This window comes from Myotis lucifugus, unplaced genomic scaffold, assembly GCF_000147115.1.
Source record: "Myotis lucifugus unplaced genomic scaffold, Myoluc2.0 scaffold_188, whole genome shotgun sequence".
NCBI lineage: Eukaryota > Metazoa > Chordata > Mammalia > Chiroptera > Vespertilionidae > Myotis > Myotis lucifugus.
Genome location: NW_005871236.1, coordinates 918478 through 946187, shown reverse-complemented (window position 1 = coordinate 946187; position 27710 = coordinate 918478). Strand labels below are relative to the sequence as shown.

Genomic DNA, 27710 nt, shown 5'->3' with positions numbered 1-27710 from the left:
GAAGCTAAACAAACCCCAGAAACCTGCTTTCAGTCAGCCAGGCCTCAGAGCTGGAGTTGCAACAGTGTTTCAATTATAGAAGCCAAACAAACTCAGATACCTGCTTTCAGCAGCCGAGGTCTCAGAGCTGGAGCCGAGCCTCAGAGCTAAAGCTGGCTCTCAGTTCCAGTGACAGCCATAGAAGGTAAATAAATCCCAGAAGAAAAAAGAAAAAAGAAAAATAGGAGAGGTTGGGAGTTTCAGTCACCCGCCAGCCTGAAAACGGCCCTCAGCCCCTCACCCAGACTGGCCAGGCACTCCAGTGGGGACCCCCACCCTGAAGGGGGTGTGACCAGCTGCAAACAGTCATCATCCCCTCATCCAGGCTGGCCAGGCACCCAAGCGGGACCCCCACCCTGATCCGGGACACCCTTCAGGGCAAACCACCTGGCCCCCACCCATGCACCAGGCTTCTATCTTATATAGTAAAAGGGTAATATGCAAACTGACCCTAACAGCAGAAAGACTGGGAATGACTGGTCACTATGACACACACTGACCACCAGGGGGCAGATGCTCAATGCAGGAGCTGCCCTCTGGTGGTCAGGGCGCTCTCACATGGTAGGAGCTCTGCTCAGCCACAAGCCAGGCTGATGGCTGCCAGTACAGCGGTGGTGGTGGGAGCCTCTCCTGCCTCCTCAGCAGCGCTAAGGATGTCTGACTGCAGCTTAGGTCTGCTCCCCGCTGGCAAGTGGATATCCCCCGAGGGCTGACGGGCTGCCAGAGGGATGTCTGATTGCCATTTTAGGCCCAATCCCCCGGGGAGCGGGCCTAAGCCAGCAGGTGGTCATCCCTGGAGGGGTCCCAGACTGCAAGAAGGCACAGGCCGGGCTGAGGGACCCCCCCCGCTCCCCCGAGTGCACAAATTTTTGTGCGCCGGGCCTCTAGTCTACACTAATAAAAGAGAAAGATGCAAATTGACTGTACCTTGGTGATGCCCACCAACCAATCAGGAGTGAGCATGCAAATTAACCAAACAAAGATGGCAGGTTAATTTGCATTTGCAGGCACCAAGCGACCGGGGGCAGGGCGGGACGCTTGCTTCATTGTGATGGCGACGATGCAGGAGTTTTGCACCACCCCAGCTGCTCCGGGCCTCTGGGCAGCGTGGGAAGGCGGAAAGGCGGCTCTGGGCCGGAGCGAAGGCAGAAAGGCAGCTCCGGCCAGAGCGAAGGTGGTGCCAGCAGCCAGGGAAAGGAAGGCCTATTCTTGGGTGAATCTTCGTGCATCGGGCCTCTAGTTTAGTCTATAAGTCCTTACATGCTTTTGCAAATACATACATGTTTTTTTCTAATACATACGTACACACACATACATCCAGATCTGCATTTATATATACATATGACCAAATATTATCATAGTCTCTCTCTGTCTCTCTCCATATATTAAATATTAAAATTGGTATCTTATTATCATTTTATAACCTGCTTCTTAAGCTTAATGGCATATTGTAAATTTTCACTTGCCACATTTAATGAAAGTTTATCATTATATCACATATAATTTATTTAACCAGCTCACTACTATGGAATTTTTAAGTTATTTTAATTTTCATTTCTTTCATTGGTATTACAAATTAATATTACTTTATATATGTCTTAGCTTTTGATTCTTCTATTATGAAGTACATGTTTATTTGAAAAAAAGATTCTTTTCATTTATTTATAGGTAAAGGTTATTAAACCTATGAATATCATATACATTAAAATATTTTTATTTGTTGTTGGCTTCTTAATTTTTTGAAGCTATTTTTGGACTTGTAAAACATTTTTATTTTCAGTAGTTACATTCATAAATCTTTGTGCTTAGGTATATACTACTGCCATGTGCCTCAAAAGGTCTTCTCTCCTTGGAGTACAGAAAATTATATACATATTTTTTCTTAAAGCTCTTCAGCTTTAGCTATACTAATCCCATTTATATTTTGATGTCTGATAAGAGCTAGGAGACAAAATTCCCCGCTCCACATAAATTAGTCTATTATTTCAAAACTGTGGAAATGCTAACTGTAGCATTTACCTCATACTAAGTCCCTATGGGCTGTTCTAATTATTTGTCTCTTCTACTGCCAATATTACAGTCATATATAATTCAATCTTTGTTAAAAACTAACCTTGTTCACTATTCCTTTGCTACATTTAACAAAACCTAACACTTGATATTTTTTTTATTGTAATCTCCTATTTTGCTGTATTTTTTAAAATGTGAAATAACTTTAAAGCCTCAGAAGTACTAAAGATCATTTTGGTTGAATTCAGTTCAACAAAGATGTATTGAATGTTTGCTATATAGTATCAGACACTGTGCTTGTAGTAGGAACACATAAATACATCAGATACCTGTGTAGTAGATTCCTTAGTCTGATTGAGTCAGATGGAGTATGTAAATGGTCAAGAAGTGGACTAATATTGAGAAATTCATTTTTTTCTGATTCTTCCTTATTATTTTCTTTAATCTATGATTTACTGGATATATATATATATATATATATATATATATATATATAATTTTTTTCTTTCTTTTTAATCCATAAATGATTAATTATTAAGCAACTTTGATTTAACAGAATTAAATTGACTCAAGCATATTAAATATGGTGACTTTTTCATGTTCGTATAGTCTGTTTACTTTTTCTAATTAATGAACTGGTAATGTATAATTCTATTTTTAGTTCTATAAATGTTTACTGAATTCTTGCTAACCACTACTTAAGGAGTTGTAGGAAAATAAAAATGAATGTCTGACAAATTTATAATCTAGTGGGGGAATTTACCATTTATAAAATAATAGCAACATAAAACAATAGTCATTGAGAATACTGTTTGCTGAGTGCTAGCCATGTTATGAGAAAGGTAATATATGTCTTGTTTAATCCTTGTAAGAGCTTACATAGTCTACCAGATATTTTTTTACTGTATCCCTCACTTTACTGAGGCCTTTTCTTATTGTCATCTCCTCTGAGAAGTTTTTCTGTTCAAAACCATTTAAAAATGCTGTCACCTTGTTTTGTTTGTCTTCATAGTACTAATTATACAACACAAGAGGCTGGGTACACAAAATTCCTGCACTGGGGGAGGGAGGTGTCTCTCAGCCTGCCCTGTACCCTCTCGCAATCTGGGACCCCTCGGGGGATGTAGCAGTGCTCTAAGCAGCAGGCAGCCAGGGAGGAGCCAGAACCAGGGCTGGGCACTGTGTTGCTCATACTCATCTCGGCCCACTGTGCCTGCTTCCACCACCTGTAGTGCTGCCTCGGAGTCAGGAGAGGCTCCCGCTGCTGCAGCTGTGCTCACCAGCTTTAAGACTGGCTTTTGGCTGAGCGGTGCTCCCTTTGTGGGAGCGCACTGACCTCCAGGGGGCAGCCTTGAGCGCCCCCCCCCGCCCTCTCCCTCCCCCCCCCCCCCGTTGGTTAATGCGCATCATGGCTATTGGTTGACCGGTCATTCTGGTCGTTTCGGTCATTCCATCATAATGGTCGCTTAGGCTTTTATATATATAGATTATAAGCTTTAACATTATATTTACTTGTTTGTTTCCCTACTAGAATGAATATTGAATGGAAGACTATAAACAATGGGTTGTAGCAGTTTGGGGTTGCAAAGGGCAAAGTTTAATTTAATTCATAACATTTTACTTCCTTAAGCATAAATTTCTTCATCTGTAAATAGGTGTAGACTTAGTGCCTGTTTCATAGGTTGGTCAGGTTGTTCATGCTTTTCAATAAATATTCATTGATCTCTTACTCTGTAGCAAACACCATTTATGAAAATGGGGTAATACAGTGAAAAAGACAGTACTGACCTCATGAAACTTTCATCCTAGTGGGAGAAACAGACAATAAATAAATAAAAATTAATTTCATAACATATCATGTAGTAGCCAAATTAGTTTTCTCCCAAGTGTCCTTCCCTACTTCATCCCTACAATCTGAACATTTTTCTCTTTTCCATTCCTAGTTATCTCTTATTTATCCATGAATAATGTTCTTATCTCAGTCCTCCTAAGAAATTCTAATTTTCAGTGCCTCTTCTAAAGTTTGGTGTTGCAGAATAAGTGTGATATTACTCACATAGCCTGAATATAATAGGACCATCACCTTCCTTTTCTGGATCCTGTTTATATCTATCAGTAGAGTCTACACTCAGGATTCTTTTGATTTACTGGTGTGGTTTGTTGTTTGATTATTTGTTTTCCCTTTGTAAAATATTGTTTATGCATATTAAAGATCCCAGCAATTAAAATTCTTGACTTTTTTTTTTATTTTAGTAGGTCTTTCAGTATAGATGCACTGTTTTATAGGATTGGGATATATATATATATATATATATATATATATATATGCGCATTTCCATTAGCAAAACTGCTTTTGAGACTTTAAATGGCTGAGTCTCTGTGGAGATTATTAGTAAATATGACCTGAAGGTCATAACTGAGATTTCATAGCAAATTTGGATCACATTCCAAAGACATATAATATCAAACTGAATTTTTAATAGGAGAATTGCTTCTAGTTAACTTTTTCAAGTTCAAATTCACTGAATTGGCTTCAAAGGCACCTCAACATCCTGCCTGCTTAACTGCTCCCAGTCCCAGCTTTGATTCTATACAATCCATTTATTTGACATCCCTCCCTCCAAATCTGGGTAGGATCTTATGATTACCCTTACTTGCTAGGACAGGAAACATGACACCACGTTATCACGTCCATGCATTAGCTGCTGTAGACCAGTTCCAGCTATTTTGAACATGTTACCCTCTGCTTCCTATTTCTTTCCACCCACTTACTTTTTATCCTTTCTGGATTGTCTTTTTTATGCACATCTCTCTGACTTCACTCACTATTTTGAGGATAGGGCCTGGGTCTTTCCTATTTGTATATTTTCTAACTCACCAGTGATTACCAGTATATTGTGTATAGTAGATTAGAGAGTCTTTGCAAACTCTCTGATAATTAAGAATAAAAAAATAAATGGGATAAAGACTATTTGGAATTCGTTTTTTAAAATTATCCTAATATATAAAGAGCCAGGGTCCGTCATGACCTAAACGTCTGGATGGACAACCGAACACCAGGCTAGGGTCCTGGCTGGTGCAGCAGAAGTCAGTCCTGGGTCCCAGCTGAGTGGTGGCGGGAGTCAGTCCTGAGTCCTGGCCACTGGCAGCGTGGTGGCGGGAGGGAGCTGTGGGCCCCAGCCGCCCTTGGCGCGGCCGCTGGAGGGAGCTGTGGGAAAGGAGCTATGCTGCCAAGGGACTGGCCTCTGGGTCCCTCCCCCTGCCCGCAGGCTCCAGGGAACCAGAGCCATGTTGCCATAGGACTGGCCTCTTGGCCCCTCCCCCCGCCCACAGGCTCCTGGGAACTGGAGTCATGCTGCGATCAGACTGGCCTCTTGGTCCCTCCCCACTGGCCCTCAGGCCCGGGGAACCAGAGCCATGCTGCAATGGGACTGGACCGTACCCGAGGGGTCCCAGATTGTGAGAGCATGCAGGCTGGGCTTAGAGACCCACCCCCCACCCCCCGAGTGCACGAATTTTTGTGCACCGGCCTCTAGTAGAAATATAAATGTAAAAGCCTTTATTTGTGTAGAGTAAGAAATCTTTTAGTAATACTATAATAAGTAACCTATTCTCCATATAAACCCTGTATATATAGTGGTTTGTATTATATATTTGTGCCACATTTTACTGAGTACTTGTTGTACTTGTTCTGCACATACACAAATGAACATGTTAGCCTATTTTATAAAAACTATAAATATTAATTGACATATACAAACTCAGCTATCTACTTTTTATAACTAGTAATAAAGATATTATGAAAATCTAAATTGTTTCCTTAGCAGACTTCTAATTCTAAGTTTTTCTTTTTACAGTCACACAAAAGAAGTGGTAAGACTTGCCTTTTGAGACCTTGAAGGCTAAAGGTAATAGTCAATGAGATTTCCTTGAATGGGTTTTATCTTCTTGAAAAGTTTTATAATATTTAAGTGTTTGGGTTTATAAACTCAAGTCTTTCCTTTATTGCCCTTTAATGCATTATATATCCTTTTCTATGTCTGCTTAAAGAATAATCTGAAATTATAAGTCAAAAAGAAGAAAGCTTGTGTCATCTGAGAATATGTCAGCCTAATTAGGTGTTGTTGTATCCTTTCTTCCTTCTATATGGGAATGTATTATGGCCCCTCCCCTTATTGAAATCAGTTTGGAACTCTTCTAATTCTATACCTTTCCCTTTTCTAAATAGGCATATTGACTCAAAACTAATAACTCAGTACCTATTCCTCATCAGAAAGAGCTTTATAACTAACTCTAAAAACATAAAAATGCATTTGTTGAGAACAGCAAAACTGTTCAGATGAGATTTCATGGCTACCAAGTCCAGAATTGCAGGCAAGAAGTTTACAATCGACTTGTGTCCCTTCATTGTGTATAAAGAGCTCATAGGGATTAAAGGTTTCTTAGACAAGAGGGGGCTATAATTACTTTGCTTCTTACATACATGGTTAGATCTTCCAATGAGAATAACATGGTAGGGTAATTTATTATAGAAGAGTAAATCACAGATTACATTGGAGGGATGGGGTGGTATGCTCCAACCATCAGTTTTGTGAATACATACACTTAAACATGTGTGATAGCTTGTTTTTCATTTCTTTACACCAGTGCACACCTCAAACATTCTATTTAGCAGTGGGATATGCAAATTGTTCCAAATGCAGCAGCAGTACTTTCACCTGAATGTCAAAACTGTCAGGGAGCTTTAAATCAAATCTTTATAACATTTAAAAAAAGTACCCAGCCCCAAGATTGAGGCATCAAACTAACTGCAAAAACTTGACTCCCATACTTTCAAACAGCTCTTGTATGTCAACAGGGTAATGTCAAAGTTCTAATTCACCTGCTTTCTAATTTTAACCTTTTAAGGGTTTTAGTTTATTTGGCTTAATTACGATATTTTCAACAAATTAATGATAAATGCCTTGATTAATAAAATCAAATGTCAGAGAAAATGACAACTTGATGAAAAATTAATACTCAGCAATATTTTAAGGTACAGAAGTACTAAAGATGTATCTTAAACTTCATCAGCTCTTTTTGAAAGTGGGTAACTAGAATTTTTCTTGAGCCTAAGTTTTCATAACCACATGTGTAGATGCATTTTAGCAATATAATTTTCAGCTGTTGCTTTTACTATTAACTGTTATAGATAGAAATGTATTCTTACATTCTCTCTCCTTGACCCCATAATATTTTTTTTAAATAATATTTTTATTGATTTTAGAGAGGAAGGGAGAAGGAGAGAGACAGAGAAACATAAACGATGAGAGAGAATCATTGATCGGCTGCCTCCTGCACACCCCTAGTGGGGATTGAGCCTGCAACCAGGGCATGTGCCCTTGACTGGAACCAAACCCAGGATCCTTCAGTCCACAGGCCAATGCTCTATCCACTGAGCCAAACCAGCTAGGGCCCCATAATATTTTTTTTATTTCACAGAATCAAGGTAATATTTTCTATTTGCGTTAGTTCTAGAGATGAAGCTGTGTGTGTGTGTGTGTGTGTGTGTGTGTGTGTGTGTGTATTTCAAGAGATTTCATGGTGTTATATTTTAAAATTATTCAGTAAAATAATATATACACAGAGAGAGCATAGCCTTTCAAAGAGAAATTGATTTTAACAAGGGGATTGCTTTTTAAAAATATCTCTTTTTCTAACATTTTATTAAAATACCTGAATAACAATAAAGAATTGTAACTTGCTTCCCCCTATAAACTGTTGTTTAAATTAAAAACAAAACAGAACACTGAAGTATAAGAAATATGACTTTTATGTTTCTCCTTTAACTGGAGATCATGTAGTTGAAAGGTTTTTAAAAACCCCATGTATTTTTTTTTTATCTTCACAAATACCAGGATGACTTTTTAATATGAATACTTAAATATTCTATTAAATGTTATGTGGAAATGGTAGTATGCAGGATTACAGTCCATGTTGTTTTTTTATTTTCATATATCAAAGATTAAGCTGCCAACCAAACGCAGGAAGGTATGATGGCCTCTTCTGTGTTGTACTTTTGTTTGGTTTGGTTGTTCAGGGATAAAAAGACCCACATAATATACTGTCAGTAAAATGAACTCACTTTGACCATCTGTTCATGTAATGACATGATGGTTATACCCATCAACAGACATTTTTGCCAACTAATGATAAAGTCACTTTTTTCCTGTATATACTGACAATTTCCAAGTAGTTGTTTCAGGTATGCTACTATGCATAGTAAGATAAATAGAGGTAAGTGCTGGCAACATTCTGTAAATACAGTATATGCTGATCACAAGGGGAAACATTATTCAAGAGAGATTTCTAGTACTATTAAAAACTGGAGTTGGATTGTGCTGACTCTTCCCTTAGCTGGCAATAGGCTTTATTGTTTTTGTGTCATGCCTGGTTCCAAGCCTCCAGTCTGTCCTGGCAAAGCTGCTTGATGAGGAGAAGCCACCAGCATAGCTGCCCTGACTGCTTACATACCTGTCATGAATAATAGATTCATCAGCTAGTTAATCATTGCATTGTATCTGTCTCTGTTCCTTCTTAGCTGATCACTGCCCAGAGGAGTTTAAGTTGCATTGTAACACAAAGCTTCTATTATGTTTCTATACTTGCATTATTTGTATGCAAAAACATTCATCCTTTCATTTTTCATATACCAGTAATAAGATATGCCCCACTTCTTTGACAGGTCTCAAATTAGATATTAAACAAAGTGCATCCCCTAATCCCCTTTTCCCTGTTTATTCTATTTTTTGGCCTTTCATCAATTTATTTTTGCATGTGAACCAATTAACTTTTATTTATTAGTTAAAAATTTAAGGAAATACTAATATTTATCTCACAGTCCACAACTTTATAAGTTTTTAGCTGAGATTCTAGTTATTTGGGATAAGTACTATAATTGAATGTCATCCTTTTCCCAAAATGTCTATAAATAAAGAAGATAGACTGAAACAAAAAATAATCTCGAAAAGGTTTTTGCTTCATATTACATTTTTTGATTTTAGAAATGAGGACAATGGACTTGACTTTACTCAGAATTGTTAGTTTCAGGAAGTTGAGTTATAATAATTTATACTTGATGCTTGAATTAACACATATAACTATCAGTTGATGTTCTTTGAGGAATCTAAATCTCATGGAAAATTAAAGTTTTAGACTCTCTCTTAAAAAAACCCCCACAAATATTATTAAAAAAAGTTCTTTAATGGACTTACGATACCATAATTCCCAGTTTCAGTACTTAAATTAGATAATATCTTCTCTCTAAATGACTTTTTAATACCTTTGGAAACTGTGTTCTCTCCTTTAAGCCTACTGTATTTTATTATGGAGCTCAAGTGAATGAGACCTTACTAGCTTTCAAAGTTGCCTAATGTATATCTTAAGTATCAGAAGAACTATCAGTTCATTTAAATAGGATTTACTTATCTTATTTGTTTTCTTTGGAAGCTTGTGTTTATTAATTGAGTAAAGTATGCTCATGAAACATACTGATGAATAGAGCAATCAAAAGATGTCAAGAGAAGCCATGAACATTGTCTACCATATGTAGGGGATTTGTGTTTCTTGCCTGAATGCTGCATTTATTCTTCCTCCCTATCTACTGTTTCCTCCAATATTCAGATCTCTCTTTATATCCTTTAGTGATGACAAGATGTTTTTTTATTTCTCTAATGAAGTGGGAAGCAGATTAACATGCTTTCTTCTTGGGAATTAGACTACTTATTGTAGTACCGCTCAACATATCTTTGTAATACTCCCCAACCCCTACCCACAGCTAATTAGTGACTTTCAGAATTAGGGAAAATCTTGGTTGTGCAGTTGCTCTATATTTACCAGTGATCATGGAAGTGTTACTAATACACTTGTCAGTATTAAAAAAGAATTAAGTAAATAAAGGGCCAGATGGTGGAGCCCAGGACCTATGAAGAGCCCAGTACATGTGGGCTCGTCCAATGGAATGACAGAAACATATTACCAGACTAAGTGGAACCAGAGTTAGGCTTTCACTTATAAGAAAAAGGCCATTTTTCAAATGTGTTTTCTTATGGTAGAGTGACTTACATGTTCAGATCTCCCTTTTACTAGTAATATTTCTCTGTACATCAAAAGCCAACAGTGTCTACATGTACCAGAAAAGTCTCTTGGAATTGGATGTAGTAGCATCAAAATACAGCAATTACCATGTGAGCATTTTTTCTGGTTAAGAGAAGAATCCTGCTTTATTCTCTCACAAAAACCTATGTTATTACTATTATTTATTTATTACATTTTATTATCATTGAATATTTGTGTCCTCCAATAGACTCTTTGGCTCATGATATAAGGAATCTGGTTATATAGCGGCTGTAGTGCATTGCCACATGAGAAAGTAATAAATATTCTTAGTATTTTGTTATAATAAAAGCGTTATAATAATGGTTATAATAAAATTAACCCAAAGAAACTAAGAAAGCAAACTTCCTTTCTTTCCTATGATTTGTCTTTACATGCATACATATATAAACATCTTGTTTCCCATTCTAATTTCCATCTTTTTCATTTTTCATCTATTTTAGTTTTAAATGTGTTTCAAATCTTCTCAGTTTCTAGGTTAAGTGGATGGATCAGTGAATTACTGGGTACGTAAACTGCCTAAATAGAGTGTACATTAAACCCCCCCCCCCATAATCACACAAATAATACTAGAGGATATTAAGCTAAACATAGGTCTCCCACCTTGCATCGCTTCAGCCATCTTTCTATCATACAGCAAGTATTTATTGAACTTCTGCTCTGTGCCAGGAACTTCCGAGGTGTTAGATGTAACTGTTGAACATAAAAGTACATAGTCTTTAACCTTGTGGAGTTTACAGTCTAATAGGAAAATATAATAAACACATAAATATTACACACATGGTTATATAATTAAATTAAAAAATTAAATTTTGCTGGACTTCTCAATTTTGGCACAGTTAGGGAATTTGGTCTGCAATGGGAGAAATAGCTTCAGTAGCCTGCCTTATTAATAGTAGATCACTTCTAGATTAAAAAATGCAGGCAGGCCAAATTAATTCAAATTATATTTTAAGGTACAAGTGGCCTTGGGATGATAGGTGGAGCAATATTTGTTTTCAAGGTGAGTAATAAAGAAAAGTGTTGTAAACTTCGGCTTAATACATATCAATATGTATTTTCAAATCTCAAATTGAAAAATCAGAGGGATAATTTCTAACATTTTTTAATTACAAAAAAATATTTATTTTAAATATTGTTTATTGATAGTTCTGTGAATTGGGTTGTAGGAATAGTGATGGAGGAACAGGTGATGGAAATGTATATTTATTTCTTCTTCTCTTCGGACATGTGTGTAGAATATTCTTGTGTTCTGATCAGATTGTTTATTATGCTCTCTTTGGATGTGTGTCCTGTTTGGCCTTCCTGCCTTGCATGCTCATTCAAAGGCATACCAAGTCATTATGCTGGACTTAGCCTTGTTCAGTAAAAAGGCCATTTTCTCCATCAGCTGTCCACTTGGACATACATTCTTTTTACTCTCAAAAAGATTTTATATTCATTCAGCATGTATTAGATGGATTTGTCAAATTACTCACAGATAATCAGTTTTTTAAAGTTATAATTTGAGCTATGACCTCTCAAACTGTGAATTATAAGGTTTGACCCTTTGGTTCACTGTTTGACACAGCAGCCATTAATTACAGTTTTTAAAGGACATTTTATTTCATTTAGAATTTGTATGATGAAAAAAGTTTGAGTATTTTCCATTTAACTTTCAAGAATAAGTGCTGAAATGTAAATATAAAAATGTGTACATTGGAATATAATAAATAGTTGGCTTGCATATACATGCTATATTGAAATGTATTTATGCATATTTCTAGCAGCACATTAAGTCTGTTATACTACCTATAGAAATAAAAATTTCAGTATAATAACCTGTGACTTACACAAAGGTTATACTTATTTTATATAACTCTTGTTATCAGGATGAGACCGACTTTTATTTATTTATTTATTTATTTTTAAATATATTTTATTGATTTTTTACAGAGAGGAAGGGAGAGAGATAGAGAGTTAGAAACATCGATGAGAGAGAAACATCGATCAGCTGCCTCCTGCACATCTCCCACTGGGGATGTGCCCGCAACCCAGGTACATGCCCTTGACCAGAATTGAACCCGGGACCCTTCAGTCCGCAGGCCAACACTCTATCCACTGAGCCAAACCAGTTTTGGCAAGAGACCGACTTTTAAATATGTTTATCATGGTGATAGAAACTTTATTACCATTTGAATCTAGTCTTTCTCTTTTCCTTGCGCAGGAATTCAGAAGTTGGTGTCTATGAATGCCCAGTGTCTGACAGTAATTTGGAAGTCCTCAGGGTGGTTCAGAGTAGCATGGTAGGGGAGACTATAAGTTTATAGTGATTTGAAGGACATAGCAGAAAGCTCAGTTTAGTTAAGTGCAGAAAGACTTTCAGATGTGTGGGTCTTTTTGATAGTTTGGGTTGCACTCTTTTTCTTTTAGACCCATTAGATTGTGGTTTTTAAGGAAATGTTTGCCTCTACTTTTTTTTTTCTATAAGCAGTCAGGATATACTGACTAAAGGTAGAATTTTCAAAAGGCAAAAATGTTTCTGAAACTAATCGTAAACACTTTCTATTTAAAGAACATTGAATCATGTTTATATTTCCCAGAATGCCCTGAGATATGGATCTACCAGCTCCTCTTCCCACTAGCTTCTCTTAATATGTAATCATCCAATCTTTTAGGTGGGTAACATTTTAGGAATCTTATTTTCCTATTACAAAAAAACAATTCTTTGAACTAAATGTAAGGATTTGTAAATACATTATGGGGATTTTTAAATATGAAAACAGTTTTCAGAGATCAGTAGGCTCAGAAAAGTTCATTTTAATTTTCAAGATTTATACTGGTCTCATTTTGTTTGGTAAAGATATTTTTTCACCTTTTCCTATATCTCATATTTGTTAATAGCTAATACAGGATGACAGAATTTTTTTAATTTAGTAATTTTTATTTTATTTTATTTTATTTTTGAGAGAGAGAGAGAGAGAGAGAAAGAGAAAGGGTGAAAAAGAGAAACATCAATTTGTTGTTAACATCCACTTACAAATGCATTAGTTGTTTCTTGTTATGTTCCCTGATTGGAAATCAGACTTGCATCCTTGGCATATCAGGACGACACTCTAACCAACGAGCTACCCGGCCAGGACTGACATTAAAATTTTAAAAAATTTTGTCCCAATCTACTTTCTGAGCACCTAACTTGAAAATTTCTCTTCCATCTCATCTCCTTTCCCTAAGCTCACAATTCTTTCTGCCTACACTGCACTACTAGCTGCCTTAACACACCATGGCCTGCTATGCTTTGTGCCTGTTCTCAATGCTCATTCAGCCTTTTGTGGCCTTCCTGTAACCCAGAAAAATGCTATGTCCCTAGAGGAGGCCTAATTTATCCTCTTCTACAGAATCAACACATCTTTCTTAGTGCCTCCTTCACATTTATGCACATGAGTATAACACTTAACCCATTGTGTCATAGTTTTTACCTATGCACATCTCCTTTCCCAGAGGATAAGCTTCATTAGGGGAAGGAATATGCCTTCTTCATTTTTGTGATTAGTTCAGACCAGGTTCTCAATAAATGTTTTTTGAAAACTGGCCTCAGACTTAGAGGAACTATATCATCAGTTATACTAAGAATTTATCTACAACACAAACATGGCAAAAAAAGGATCCTTTAAAAATTGTGTGTACTAAATTTCCTTTGGGTCAACATGGTTTCCTTAAAGTCTGGGTATTTGTTTTGGTGCTTATTTTTATAGCTTAGTAAGGAAACAGAAGTTTTCCCCTATCTATATATATAAAAGCCAAGAGACTGAACGGCACAAGGACCAGAATGACCAGAATGACCAAAACGACCAGTGGCTATGATGCGCACTGCGGTGGCCAACCTGCCCGATCGGGGGCGGGGCTGGCCAGCCAACCACCCGTGGCCCCTCCCCCCTGCCAGCCCCTCCCCCGATCAGACCCCCCCACCCTGATTGGGGCCAGGCAGCTGGACCTCACCTGTGCATGAAATTGTGCACTGGGCTTCTAGTATACTATAATAAGTTTAAATACAATTTTAAGACAAAAGACATTTTTAGTTAAAAAAAACAGTGACTTGTAAAAGTAGTTTTAGATCTTAACACTTGAAATGATAACATTAAAGGATTAATATGGAAAGTCTTAGGAGTGTTTGATACTCTAATTTTATACAAACCACTATTGATGATTGTACTTAGTTTGAGATAGCTTTTTATATGTAGACTTACCAAAGCTCTGAAATTTAGGCAATAATTAGCTTCTCAAATGGATCTGTTTGGAAAGCATTATAAAATAATAGCTCTCTTCCCAAAGAAAGATATAGTTGTGTGAAGGCTGCACTTACTTAATGGTGTCTCAGCTGAAACAGGTGCCTTACTTGCTTTGTTCCCTAGGAGCAGCTTTATAGGTTTAAGCACTAAGTATATGGCCCACAGTGGCCCTATTAACAAATCAGAATGAGGCCAAGGGAAAGCTCATCTAGGACCCACACACCTCAATGCAGTTAGTAAACAGAGAAACTAACTCTCATTAAGCATAATTAAACCTACTATTGACTGTAAACTGTTACTTACCTTAAACTTCTCTGTGGAGAGTGTGGAAAGGGATTAACCTAACAGATTGGGACATTAATTACTACCTCTTTCACATTAAAGTTACCATCAAGAAGGGCTGTATTCATAAATAAAACATAGAAGGTATTGAGAGACTGAAAATATGTAAATTTACTTTATGGAAAGGAAAAAAAAAAGCCTAAATTTAAAAAGAGAAAAAGAGAGAGAGAGAGCTGTGAGCGATGCTAGCCCTAGCAAAATGGAATTCTTACTAATTATTACAAAAAATAGGCCGAAATGATTGCAAAAATGTGTCCTTGCCTCTGACTGACATACCATTTCACAGGAGACTGTGGGTCAGCGAGTCCTCTTTTCTCATTAGAGCTTCCTCCCCTGCTCAACTAACCTGAAATGTTGAAGGGGCTTGTGAGAAAGAGAATTTCTTCCCCACCCCAGTTGCTAATAGCCCTTTATTTATGAAATTGATTTTAATGTTTGTACAAATGTTTGATTTGTCAGCAAGAAAGCACAGTGCTGTTTTTTGTTCAATTAAAATGGTCTGGTAACTGGTCTCCTGTTACTCTTTAATAATCTCCTTCTTGGGTGCAATCTAAAGAGTATGTTGTGAAGGATATAAAAACATCAGCTACATTTAAGATCTATTGTTAAGTTTTCATATTATATTGCTGCCCCAAGGCAGGAGGCCAGGGTCTGGGAGATAAGAATCCTATATAATAAAAGAGAAACATGTAAATTGACCGTCCCTCTGCTACGCTCACCAGCCAATCAGGAGTGAGTATCCAAATTAACCCGACAAAGATGGCGGGCCTGTGGGCAGCACGCATGTGCACAGGTGTCGAGCGGCTGGGGGCAGGCATCCCGCCCCGCTCTGCCCCGGCTGCTTCGGGCCGGTGGGAAGCGCGTGCAGGCGCAGAGTGGCCGGGTGGGGCGGGGCAGGACACCTGGCTTCTGCCCGGCCCTGGCCACTCTGGGCCTGTGCGCAGCGCACGGAGGCAGGAGTGGTCAGGGCAGGGCGGGATGCCTGGCTTCCGCCCCACCCTGGTCACTCTGGGCAGGTGAGCAGCGCATGCCAGAGTCCTGCCCTGCCCAGGCCACTCCAGGCCTGTGGGTAGCGCATGCAGAGAGCCTCTGGGCAGGGGAGGTGGGCCGGCAGAGGGCGGCCTGTACTCCCAACATGGCGGCGGTGGCGGCTGTGAGAGCAGTGAGCGGAGCCTGTGGGCTGAGCTGAAGTAGCGCCTGCAGGCCATCAGCGCCTAGGAGTGGCTGTACAAGTTCCGCCTCCTGGCCCAAAAGGTGTGCGATTGCCTGGACAGCCACCATGGCAGGCCAGATTGATGCCCTCCTGGCCGCGCCACAGGGGTTTGCAGATCTGCGAAGCCACAGGCCTTCGGTGCGCACATCCTCTCCTCTCCCCTGGCATGCGAATGTCCCCCAGCATGCTGTCACCCTCGAGCGCCTGCAGCAGTCCCTGACTAAGGCAGGCGCAAGTTCTCCCCTGCCCCTCTGCCACACTTCCATCAACCCCAGCATGCCTAAGTCCCCCATGGGACATGCACACGTCCCCTCTGGCACACTCACGTCCTTTGGAGAGTGTCTGGGTGTTCTGGGTGCTGAGGGTGGGCACCTGTGAGATGACAGTGAGAGGGCAGAGTGGTGATGCCCTGTTCCCGCGGAGGCCAGTGCAGCGACGAGATCACCTCCCTGGGGCTAATGCAGGTGCTGAGGCGGGAGCAGGTGCAGACAGACATACCTGCTGGGTGTGGGCGGCCCTCGCTGAGGTGCCTTTGGTCAGCGTTCAAGATCAAGAACCCAGGAATTCCGTCCTCTCAGTGAAATGGTGGGATAGTCCGGGCAACTGCAGATGAGGAATGTGTACTTTGGGTGCCAGCATCCGTGAGTGAAGGCTGTCCTGACTGAGCCTCGCTCGCTTGGGGCCTAGCTCACTCCTGCCGGGCAGTGAGTGACAGGACGTGCTTTTCCAAGTTAATGAGAGAAAACTGATTCACCTGCTGCCCGTGAAGGTGGAAAGTGGAGTGGGGGGACATGTGGGGAGTGAGCGAGGTTCCCTGTCTGGGGGTTCCAAATCCGCTGTTGGTTCCTTTCACCGCTGATTAGAGATATACAGGGTGTCCCCCAAAATGTATACACACTTTGAATACCTACTAATTCCAATGGGTTTAAGCATGAAAAGAAAGAAACAGCAATGGAGCTGTCATCTGTTAAAAGTGTGGGCACAAACCCGCAGTCGGACATTCCCTGAGGGGTCCCGGATTGGAGAAGGTGAAGGCCAGACTGAGGGCCCCTCCTCCCCCCGCCCCCATGCACAAGTTTCTTGCCCCGGGCCTGTAGTCTTATATAATAAAAGCCTAATAGGCTAAGTGTCCAGTCATCCGGTCGTCCATTCAACCAACCAAAGCGTAATATGCTAATGATATGCTAAGGCCGTTTAACCACTCGCTATGACATGCACTGACTACCAGGGGGCAGTCAACTGGTCGACCAGTCGCTATGACGTGCACTGACCACCAGGGGGCAGACAGTCAGCTGGGCGACAAGTCGCTATGATGTGCACTGACCACCAGGGGAAAGATGCTCCTACTGGTAGGTTAGCTTGCTGCTGGGGTCTGGCTGACCTGGACTTAGTGAGATGGACCGGACATGCCCTGGAGTCCTCCCATGGTCCCTCCCCGACTGGCTAACCTCCCGCATCCCTCCCAAGCCCTGATCATGCACCGGGGGGGTCCCTCAGCCTGGCCTGCATCCTCTCACAATCTGAGACCCCTCAAGGGATGTTGGAGAGCTGGTTTCGGCCCAATCCTGCAGGCCAGGCTAAAGGACCCCACTGATGCACAAATTCGTGCACCAGGTCTCTAGTCCTGTATAATAAAAGGCTAACATGCAAATTGACCCCTCAGGAGTACGACTGACCAGTTCAACTGCTCGCTATAATGTGCGGTGACCACCAGGTGGTGGTGCAGAACAAAGGAAGGCCCTGGCCTGCAGCTGGCAGCCGGAGATGCAAGGCTGGCAACCAGCAGCAGTGGCAAGAAGTCCTCGATGGGCCCTGATCACCGGCCAAGTCTAGGGACCCTACCCGTGCAGAATTTCGTGCACTGGGCCTCTAGTTTAAAGGGAAAAGCAAAGTAATGACAGTACAAACTTATCTAGCAGCTTTAGAATTGTTTTCAAAATCTATCAGCCTGTCTGTTAGCCCTGAATATATGTTGTTATCTATTACTTGTTTTCTATTTCCTTTCCAATAGGAAACTGCATATTCATTTCTGGATTTTCTTATTACTCCAGGGTGGGGTTCTAAGTTTTAGAACTGAACCCCACATACAACCTGGCTTATGATTTGTTGTACTGAGCCATAGTTTTTACATGTTAAGCTTTTAACCAGGTCCTAGTGCTGTGATGCTAAATTTTATCTTTCAGGTGTTCATGAGCACCAGGGTAATATAGTAGTCGTGCATGTGGAAAAGGGAGCCTAGAAATTAAGCTTGGAGTTTGTATTTATTTTTATTTAAAGAATGAGGTTTAATTTTAGAATAAAACCCTTAATTTCTACCCCCCCCCCCGCCCCCAAATTTAAAGCTAGTTTCACAACTTTCTTGAGATGAACTAATGAAAAAGAAATAATTCATGGACAAAAATCTATCCCTCGTTTCCCCAATTGAACAAAAATTTGAAAACTGGTTGGGTGACAGAGGATGAACAAAAACAGTAAGAGTAAGAGTACTTCTATCCTCTGTTCTTGTAACAATGCTGACATTACGAAATAACCATAACAATGGCACTCTTATTAATCAGACATATTTATACAGAATTAGTGTTGGCTTCTACTCTATATTACCTTTAGTTTTACATGAACTTTTATTATCTGTGCATATCAAAAGAGACATAAGTGAACAAAGAAGCCCTGTTATGAGACAAGTATTTGACATTTTGGGAAGCTCTTATTATAGGGTTTCCTCTTAAGTGAGAATAACAGCAAGGTTGTCATTAGTTGCACTATTACAGACACTGGGTTTTTAAAAACAAAAATGGAGCTGACCTTTTTTCTTGAAGAAGGTTCATCAGAACAATTAGAATGATCTATTACCTCTAACCAGACTCGTGTCCATAGTCTCCTTGTTTTATCATGTGAACCAATGATCCCATAAGGCATCTTTTAAGATAATTGTTTTTTCCCTTGGTTTACAGAGCTAGGTAGCTATAAGTTTATCTTATTCTTTTAAAGAGGTATAATCATCTTTAGACTTTTGGAAAGTCTCTAATTAAACCAAAATCCCCCACCATAATATGAACTGGAGCAGGGGATATATCATTTATAAGTTTACATCCTCCTTAGTGCTTTGGATACTATAGATATGCAGTACATTTTTAAGGTTATTTTTGTTTTAAATTTGGACAAGATGAGGGTAGTGAGGAGAGTCACCAAATTGAAAGGTAGTTCAGTTAACTATACTTTACACTAGAATGTGATTCATCTTAATTTTGAAGTACATAAAATTTTCAAGGTAATAAATTCACCTGTGTCTCACAAATCACTAAGTTTCCCTTAGTAGCCATTTATGTGTATCCCACTTATTACCTAACCTAAAGCTAGTTATACTTTGGGTTTGTACCATGCTTTTAGTAACAAATCCATCCTTTCATTCACTTAAAAGACATTTATGAGTGCTAGCTATATGTGAAGCATAGAGATATACAAATGAAAATATAGGGTGTCTGCTCTCAAGAGACCAATGGACAGGTGGATTCTCAAACTCAAAAAGAATTCTATAAGTTTTAATATTTTAAGAGAGGCCTAAAATGTTATGATGGGAACATGAACTCTACTTTGGAAAGCAAGAAATAATTCATAAAGATAATACTTGAATGGAGATTTGAAAGATGAATAGGAGTTGATAGATGAAGGGGAGGTAGGGAAGATAATTGTATTGGGGAAGAACAGTCTATAAAAAAGTAGCAGTATGCAAGAAGGCCCAGATGAATGAGAAAGCTTGGCTCATTCAGCCATGGTGACTGATTCAGTATAGCTGCATCTTAGGGTGGAAGTAAGAAGTAAAGTTAGATCGCTAATGCTGTTCAGACCAAAAGAGGCCATGAATCCTGTACTAAGGATTTTACCCTATCATTGTTGGTAAGTCATCGAAAGGTGAATATAAGATGATATATTTGAGTGTGTAGCTATAACCTACACTGCATAATGATCAAATACGTATGAAGGATGATTGAAGAGTCTTGAATGAGTCAGCTTCATAGTGAGTTTTAGTCATTTATAAAAGTTAGAAAATGCTACTAGCTGCTGTCCTCTCTCTTTTTCCAGTCTACACTCAGATTTCTGCAAATACATGTTTATTCTATATTTTCATTTCTTCACCAGTGCATTCATCAATGTACTCCCTGTGCTTTTGAGGCCTTGTCAATTTACCAAACTAACTCTTATTGAGATCTCATTGAGCATTTTTTATCTTGCTGACAACTTCTTCCTTTTTGAAATGTTGTTTGCCCTTATCTTCCATGGCATCATGCTCTCCTGATTTTGTTCCTAAGTCCCTTGTTATTCCCCTGATATATTATTTGCCAGCATATTCTCTCATATCCAGCTATTAAATGTTGGAGATCCTAAAGACTGGATCCAATGCACTTCTGTTCATGCCCAGCATTTTGGATATCTTTATAGCCACAATATGTTGACATGCTTTCAGAGAGTGTACTATAATTCTTTTAAGGTTCTTTTTTGGGGACCATGTTTCAAAGTGATATTTGAGTACCTAGTCTTATATTCTTTATTACTAGTGATTTTTAATACTCAACACATGCCTACAGGGGAACTCATATGGTAACTTTGGTTCTAATTTGAACATCTTATAAATTATGTTCTGATATTTATGTTTTAACCTTGGGCAATTATTAATTATCTTAAAATCTGTTTATTAACATTTAGTATATGGATAGTCATCAAGCTCTTTAGGATTCCTTGATGCTGTGGTTTGATATTTTACTATCTGAAGAGGGTAGTGAAATCTAAAGGATGTGCAGATGACACTTTGAATTCCATAGTCAAAGTTTATAAAAATGTTTACTTGTCTTTTCCATATCTGCACTTCACACTTTGCTTCCTATATCTAAGACAACTCCATGCTGTGGAAGTATATATTCCTAATTCCATGTTTACTTAAAATTTCTATGCACAATTTTTGCTATAAAATTTTATGAGAAAGATATATTGTGTATTCTGGTTACTGCAATTACAGATGCTTATTTAACCCTACAAGAAGCCCAGATGTAATTAACCAAGTGGGGCTTAAGTTTTGCAGAAATCTTATTCTTTTGTACTAAATATTCCCTTATTTGTCTTTGGTTACCAAGCTGCTTCTAAACCTTTTTCTTTTCTTTTTTTGTGATTGGGTCACATTGCCAATGTAATTTCAGTACTCTGAAAATGGCCACTTTTAAGGACAGTTTAATTAGATATTTGGGGCACAGTTTTATTCTTAATCAACTCCAGTTTGATGCTAGTGATTCATCTACATCTAGCTTATTAATTTTAGAATGACTGTTGTCTTTGTCACTACTTTGAATCGACAGCCTCCTAATTTGTGTGCTTCAAAGTATATTTAATGCATGGGAATCTCCTTAAAGTCTTCCTAGTATGTATGTGTGTGTGTGTGTGTGTGTGTGTGTATGTGTATGTGTGTATGTTTACATACATATTTTTTAATTGCTAGTTTAGTAAAGCTAAACTTTAAATTTTCCTTCTTATTGCTAATTGGTGTTCCCTTGGTATACAAAAGACAAACAGACAAAACAACAATTAAAAAACTTGCTGTTGGTGTTTGTATCCCTTGCAAATTGGGCTTCATTGTTCTTATTTATTTATTTACTAGAGGCCCGATGCACAAAATTCATGCAAGAGTAAGCCTTCCTTCCCCCCGCTGCCGGTACCTGGCTTCCTTCTGGCACCCGGGACCCGGGCTTCCCTCACAGCCCCGGCTTCATCTGGAAGGTCGTCCGGTCTAATTAGCATATTACATTTTTACTATTATAGATTGCTGGGGCTGACCAGCAGACCCTGAGCTACGGATGAATGGAATACTCAGATACAACGTTTGCTATAAAAGAGAGGGTTAAGGGACTGCCTGGCTAAAGTAACCAGACAACCTCAATTGCCTGCCTCGTTAGCTTTTACTGTAACAGCAATTTGAGATAAAGTTTATCTTTTAGATACAATCAGCAGGGTAAGTAATATTGGGAGGACACATGTGTTTGTAATGTCCTTTAAGCAAGGACACCGAAAAGATTAAGCATAAGGATTCCAGTAAATACCCGGGGGTCTGCTTGTGCACAGACTTGTTTGGAAAGGTCAAGGAATAATTAGGGGCACTGCCTTCGGCACTCCCCTCAGTTGGAATTCCGATAAACAGGGTAGGTGGCCTTCCGCACACTTCCCTCTTATCAGAATGTCCTCCTTACAGACTTTCCAACCAAGTCTCATGCTTCCCCGCAATTTATCTTACCCAATATCTAATGGATTTCCTTTCCTCCTTTGGATAATCTTTACTGCACACTTACAATGTATAACCTACCTGGATTTCCCCCTACTAATCCCCATGCCCCATGCCCCAGGTCTTTTAGAAGGTGGCCTTCCTTTACTCATTTGAGCAATCTTTTTTTTTTTTTCATTTAAAAAATTAATGGGCCTTTCTCTCAGATTTCTTTGTTCATTTAAACCTACTATATGATATTCTCCATTTCCACTTTTCTCTTCCTTTATGTTCATGTTTTTATTCTTTACATTTTATCCAATGAAATGTTTGAAGGTAAGCCTTGAGCAACCTGTGTCATTTTCTGTCTTAAAAACACTCCTTTAAGGATTGCTTATCCATTCTAATTGTTAGTTGGTGCTCATTAGGGGAAGTGAGAGGTTAGCTACTTCACTTCCTCTGGAGTTCTGGAAGGAAAATAGGTGAGTATTTGTGATTTTTAGTTTTTGGTCTCCTTAATTCTTGGTTCCACATGATTTGATCCCATGCTAGTCAGAAATGGGAGTTTGTGAAGATTTTAAGTGAAATGTTGTAATTTCTGGATTATTCAGACTATTTCTGTTTATATCTTTAAAATGTTTATTATTTCAAACTTGGAAAAGATATCTAAGTTTTAAAAATCTATAGGGTAAAGACTTCATTATTCTCTGAATAAGAAAAATTCCCCCACTCAAGTGCAAGTGTAAATACTGTCTTTCAATAGGAAGCTACCACCTGATTTTAACTTCATTTTTAAAAATTTATGTATTATACTGCTGCTTGGTTTTGTGGGTAAGGATGGCAGATGAAGCATTATGAACTGTTTGTCACTATCACACAAAGTGAATCACAGGAAGTAAGAAATATCAGTTAAAAATATTATAAGTTCTTTAGATGAGAAGCTGTGGTTTTTCTTTATTCAATTTTATCTGTAGAATACAGGATCCTCCAAACAGTAAATAATCAGTCAATATAAATTGATGGTGAAAATTCCTAATGGTGAAAAGCCTTGAAACAGTAGCTTTATAATTATCTTTGAAGCTTTAAGGAAAAACCTCACTCCTGAAATGCTATTTATTGAAAAGCACAAATATTTGTGTGGAGACACTCAAGTAAAGATGAGTCAATTTTTAGTACATTGTGTGGGGTGTGACATGCCTGAAACTCCATTAATAGCAATGTATGTTGTGTTCTTTTCATTTTTCTAATGAATTTATTATCAGATTAATGGGTTCTCAGAACAGAAAACTTAATTTGCAGAATAAGTTAACAAAGAAGAGGAGTATATATACCAGACATAAGGGCCTAGAAAGCAATTTCTATTGCAGGTCAAGCTCTGGATACAAAGGATACTTGGAACCACTTGCTTCTCATTAGGTATGAATTGAGTTGGTGACCTTATATCTGTGGATTCATTTTCTTTATAGAGGGTGATGTCATCTCCCAGGTAGCATTAGAAAGTGTGTGGTTGTTATAGTGACTGAAAAGCACTATTGGAATGTAGTGGATAGGGGAAAGAGGTGACTTTAAGTTCTACCATAGGTGGGCTGATTACTTAGAAAGGGGACTTGACCAGTTTCCTAAGCCAATAGAATTATTGTTGAGAAATGCTATTTATGCAATATAGGTATCCTTTATGGCAGTGGTTTTTGAACACATTTTCATAATAACCCACAGAAAGAAATCCATTTAAATCATGGCTTAGTATACTCACACAGCTATATGAAATTGAAACAAAAATTTCATTTCATAAGACAATAATTATTCTTCCTATGTGTGATGCCTACCGATATTTTTATTCTATCCTATCACATTCTACCCCATCTTATCCTATCCTACCTTATCTGTTTTTTTTCTTTTAATGTCTACAACCCACTATCTTAATTTCAAGACCATTGTTAGTATACCCTACAGTTTGAAAAACAATGTTTTAGAGATCTTTAAATTTCCTGATGAGTACAGGATAAAAGGCAAAATAACTGAAGAGTTAGTTGCCTCTAATATGACTTAGTTTCCTTGTACCTTAAGCAGAGTTCAAAACCTCCATGTTTGACTATGGCTCAATTTTTTTTATTTATTCACTTTTTATTGTTATCTATAAATTGCTTTGGGTAGTATGGACATTTTAATGATGTTGATTCTACCAACCCATGAACATGGTATGTTCTTCCATTTGTTTATGTCTTCCTCTATCTCTCTTTTCAATGCCCTATAGTTTTCTGAGTACAGGTCTTTTACCTCCTTAGTTAAGTTTATTCCTAGGTATCTTAATATTTTTGTTGCAATATAAATGGGATTGTTTTTTTAGTCTCTCTGTGAGTTCATTATTGGTGTATAAAAAAGTTATAGATTTCTGGGTGTTAATTTTGTATCCTGCTACAATACCAAATTCATTTATTAAGTCTGATAGTTTTTTGATGGGATCTTTAGGGTTTTCTATGTACAATATCATTTAATCTATATATTTAAAGCCTAAGTGACCAAACGACCGCATGACCAGTCGACTGGTCACGATGATGTGCACTGACCACCAGGGAGCAGATGCTCAATGCAGGAGCTGCCCCCTGGTGGACAGTGTACTCCCACGGCCAACATCCCACGGCCGTCCAATCTCCCGCAGTCCCTCGCCCCAGCCGGCTGTCCAGATCAGCCCTGATCGGGCCAGCTGTTCAACTTCCTGTGGTCCCTCCTCCTGGCTGCCGGCGGCCATTGGCCCTGATCACCAGCCAGGCCGAGGGACCCCACCTGTGCACGAATTTGTGCACCAGGCCTCTAGTCTCTGAATAATGACAGTTTTACTTCTACTTTTCCAATTTGGATGCCTTTTATTTCTTCTTCTTGTCTGATTGCTATGGCTAGCACTTCCAGTATTTTGTCAAACAGGAGTGGTGAAAGTAGGCATCCTGTCTTTTTCCTGTTCGTAGGGGAAATGGTTTTAGCTTTTAGCCATTAAGTATGTTAGTTGTAGGTTTGTTATATAAGGCTTTTATTATGTTGAGGTATGATCCTTCTATTCCCACTTTGCTGAGAGTTTTTATCAAGAAAGGGTGTTGGATTTTGTCAAATGCTTTTTCTGCATCAATTGATATGATTATGTGATTTTTGTCTCAATTTGTTTATATGATGTATCACATTTATTGATTTGTGGATATTGTACCAGCCTTGCATCCCCAGAATAAACCCCACTTGGTCATGGTGTATGATCTTTCTAATGTAATGCTGGATCCGATTTGCTAAAATTTTGTTGAGGATTTTAGCATCTATGTTCATCAGGGATATTGGCCTGTAGTTCTCTTTCTTTGTGGTGTCTTTATCTGGTTTTGGAATTAGGTAATGCTGGCTTCATAGAAAGAGCTTGGTAGTGTGCCTTCCTCTTGAATTTTTTGGAATAGTCTGTGGAGGATAGGTTTTAGTTCTTCTTTGAATGTTTGGTAGAACTCCCCTGTAAAGCCATCTGGACCAGGGCTTTTGTTTGCTGGAAGATTTTTGATTACTGCTTCAATTTCATCAGTAGTTATCGGTCTATTCAGATTTTTGATTCTTCCTGATTGAGCTTTGGAAGTTTGTATTTTTCTAAGAATATGTCCGTTTATTCTAGGTTGTCCAGATTGTGGGAGTAGAGTTGTTAGTAGCATTTTTTTAAAATCCTTTGTATTTCTGTGGGGTCTGTTGTTACTTCACCTCTTTCATTTCTGATTTTATTTATTTGGGTCATCTCTCTTTGTTTCTTGGTGAGCCTGGCTAGAGGTTCATCAATCTTGTTTATCCTTTCAAAGAACTAGCTCTTGGTTTTATTGATCTTTGTATTGTTATTTTGGTCTCTATGTCATTTATTTTCGCTCTGATCTTTATTTTCTTCCTTCTGCTTACTCTGGGCTTTTCTTGTTGCTCTCTTTCTAATTCTTTACGTTGTATGGTTAAATAATATATTACAATTTTTTCTTGTTTCTTTGAGGTAGTCCTGTAGAGCTTATGAATTTCCTTCTCAAGACTGCTTTCACTATGTCCCATAGGTTTTGGATTGTTGCTAGGATGCTTTTTATTACTTCTTTGATCTCTTTAGTAACCCAATCATTGTTTAGTAGCATGCTATTTCACCTCCAAGTGTTTGATTTTTTTCTCATTGTTTTTTTATGGCCCAATTTCTTGTTGGGAGAGGCCTTGTCAGCAGTTCAGGTATAAAGCCTGACTGCACCCCTGCCCTCTGTGGTCATGCCAGTGAGGTTAGAGAAGCAGAGAACACTATCCCAGCTCACTCACAGCATTTAGATCCAAAGACTCAAAGTTACCTTGTGGTACATATATTAGGAACCATGCGGTCTTACGTTAAAATGAAAAATTCCTAAAAGAATTAGGAATTAGGGTTTAGTGAAATGAGAATAAAACACTTTGCCCATCCTTGTCAAAGTGAGTTATTCCTACCAGTAAGCTGTGAGATAGTCACTTGGCATATTGGTCTCTCCCTTTCATGCTGTTGATTGAGGCAGATGAGGGTTAAGTAGTCTGCATATTTTGGTGCAGTGTCCAATTTATCATGGTTGTTTAAATTTAACCAAGATTCTTGGCTTCTCAGAATATTGTCAAAATATTGGCTGTTCAGAGTACTTTTAAGGACATAGTTGCTGATGGGTAGCTTTCCATTATATCTTAACTTTCTTTATATCCTTCACTTGAAGTTCTTGTAACAATTGAATCAGTTCTAAGCTGAGGGAGGGAAAGGTTAATTTGAAAAAAAGCTTCCCTAGTGATTTCAGTATGTCTTCCCAGTAGAGGATCATTATTTGGCTATATCTGGGATACCTACCCTGCTATCTTAAGTCAGCAGACAACCTTCAGCACATGGTTTAGTAACAGAGGTGAGCTGAGTATGGTCAATTTTCTGCTGTCATCTTCCTGGTCAATGCGTTATTTTCATGACTATATATCCACCTGTTTGACTCTAAAGGCCCAGATTTTCCTTCATTCCTTGCTTTGGTTTTGTTGGCCTAGTGACAATTGCAGAATACCTTGAGTAATTAATTAGAGATTTATATTTGAAAGATTACAACCATCTCCCCTTCCTAGGATCTGAGTTTGATTACATTTAGGCACCCTTTTGTCAATATCCTGGTTGTTCAGAGATATTGGTCTTATTCTGGTAGTATACCTCCTTTACTATTAAACCTTTGGCATGATAAATGGATGGTTTAGATCTATCAATAAAATAAAACCAACACTATTTGCACCAAACTTTAAAATGAATTTAAGCAATTAGGTTTAGTGTGCCACAAAATTTTCCTTTTACTATTTCACTTTACTAGAACCCTCTCCCAGTTATTTTCCATTCATGTTGTTTCATCTATGGAAATAGGCCCATTTCCTCACAAACAAAGCAAAATAAATGTATCCCCTTCCCTCCATTTCT

The 27710-nt window shown here is 38.6% G+C and overlaps 1 long non-coding RNA gene across 1 annotated transcript in view; it reads left to right on the top strand.

Moving 5' to 3' along the window:
* LOC111827580 overlaps nucleotides 1-27710 on the top strand; it is a 275198-nt gene that overhangs the window by 99353 nt on the left and 148135 nt on the right. The window contains exon 2 of the long non-coding RNA XR_002831203.1: nucleotides 5907-5957. This is a non-coding gene — a long non-coding RNA (uncharacterized LOC111827580). The remainder of the gene's footprint in view (nucleotides 1-5906; nucleotides 5958-27710) is intronic.